At 28.6% G+C, this 2,299-nt stretch overlaps 1 non-coding gene across 1 annotated transcript; it reads right to left on the reverse strand.

The window, feature by feature from the left end:
* Positions 1-1,990: 1,990 nt before the first annotated feature.
* Positions 1,991-2,097, reverse strand: LOC133780760 (small nucleolar RNA R71). Its single transcript, XR_009869578.1, has one exon. It is a non-coding gene; the product is annotated as a small nucleolar RNA R71 (small nucleolar RNA).
* Between the last annotated feature and the right edge of the window lie 202 nt (positions 2,098-2,299).

Here is a 2,299-nt window from a genome sequence, read left to right on the forward strand (position 1 = left end):
AGATGTGTCATTAAATTGTACACATCCATGCTTATAACAAAAATATTATGTTTTTCCTTATAAATAATGTTATTTGATTTTTTGTTGTTTCATTAGGTTGATTCATATTAAATACTTTGAAATTATAATTTTTGAAAAGTAAAGAAAAATCCTATCTTTCTAGAAGTAATTTGTGCTTAAAATTATAAATCTATTTGGAAAATGATAGTTGACTTATTTTAACTATCACTAAAACTTGGGAATCAATATACTAATAAATATTATTAAACTTACATTTTGTGGATTCTAGTATCTTAATAATCTTTCATTTTTCCACTTATTCTAAAATCCTTATTGAGTTATTTTCATTCTCTTAAATAGTTTTATTTTAAATCTTTCATTTTATATTCGTGACATTAAACCTCATCAATCATTGGAGCTAGATTAGAATTTATTAATTTTGATTTAAAATAGTTTTCCTTTTGATTTTAGACAACTCATTTGGGTTCGATCTCGTGCTTACACGAACACTATATTTCATATACGATTCGTGCGCTTGTGAGTATAAATTTTTAAAACATACCCGTTTTGGGTCCATCTAGTTTTTGGCGCCGTTGCCGGGGAGTTGCAAGAAAAGAAACGAACTTTTTCTCAAGGTTAGTGAATTCTTCTACTAGTTATTTAAATTTTTGCATTTAAAAAAATATATATTTAAAACTTAAAAAACTAAAAAAAAAAAAGAGATAAAAAGAAAATTTGGGACGGTCCTACCACCCATAAAAAATAACTTATTCATATATTTATATTTATTGCATTTTTTTAGTTGACGGCACTTGTGCCTCCTAATTTTTCTATCTTTTTAATTTTTATAGTTGACGACACTTGTGCCTCCTAATTTTGTTATAGGTTTATTCCTTGCATTTCTTTGTTAGTTGACGGCACTTGTGCCTCCTAACCTTTGTTGTAATTTTTTTTATTTATCTTGTTGTAGTTTATATTTTATTTTATTTTTGCAAGTTACTAGTTGATGGCAATTTTGCCTCTTAGTCTTTTATTTTATGTTTTAGTTGATGGCACTTGTGCCTCCTAATTTTTACCTTAATTTTGTTATGGTTGATGAAATGCTATGCCTCCCTACTCTTGCCTAAAATTTAGTCTTATTTAATTTTTGTCTTATTTTTCTTTGTCTTTTATAATATTTTAGTGTAATATTGTGAAAAATACTTGAAAAAAAAAGAAACCTAAATCTTGCCCTTTCACCATAAGCAATTTTTGCTTAAAGGAAATTTAATCAAAATTCTTAATCTGCCTCTACTAATTAACCTCGGGGAGTTGTTAGTAGTGCGCGAGTAAGTGGAATCAAATAGGCCTGGGGACAAGTAAACCATAAAAATTATATTGTTGTGAAATCTCTAAAAAAAATTAAGTATGCTCTGTGGTTGCGGTTTTAACTGATCTTCCACATTAGAAAATTGCTTGTTTGAGATTATCCTTGTTGCCTTGTTTGTGAAAATTGTATGCATCATTGGGAATGTAACTCTAAAAATTGATTAGTAAAAAGACATTTATATTTGTTTGAAATTGAAAGTGTTAGTAAAAATTATAACATCATGGAACCAATTGCTAATCCTATTGATGAAATGTTGTGCCTGAAAAAACTTTGCTTGAATATTTTGCACATATTTCATCTAATGCTCCTTCATGTATTGTTCTTCCAACCACTTCTGCTACTCATTTTGAGCTTAAACCAGCAATCATTCAATTGTTGTCATCTTTTTATGGGTTAGGTAGAGAGGATCCTTACATGCATGTCAAAGATTTCTTAGAAATTTGCTCAACATTTAAATTTCAAAGTTTTTCTGATGAGTTGGTCAAACTAAGATTGTTTCCTTTTTCATTAAAAGACAAATCAAAAGGTTGGTTAAATTCTCTTCCCATAGGGTCTATAGCTACATGGGATCAACTTTATAATAAATTTTTTCTGAAATTGTTTTCTATGTCAAAAACTGATAGTCTAAGGAGAGAAATCTTTGAGTTTTTTCACAAAGATAATGAAGAGTTTTATAAATGTGGGGAAAGATTTACAGATTTATTATTAAAATTTCCTCATCATGGTTTTGAAAAATGGAGACTTGTAAAATATTTTTATGATGGTTTGACTCCCTCTAATTGCCAAATGATTCAATCTATGCATACCGGAAATTTTTTAAAATTTCAAGGACAAGAGGCTTGGGACGCCCTTGAAGATTTGTCTGTCAAATCGCAACAATGGAATTATTTTGATCCTAGGTCTAGGTCAACTAATTCACCAAAAAGAGGA

This window comes from Humulus lupulus, chromosome 5 (genome assembly GCF_963169125.1).
Source record: "Humulus lupulus chromosome 5, drHumLupu1.1, whole genome shotgun sequence".
Lineage (NCBI taxonomy): Eukaryota > Viridiplantae > Streptophyta > Magnoliopsida > Rosales > Cannabaceae > Humulus > Humulus lupulus.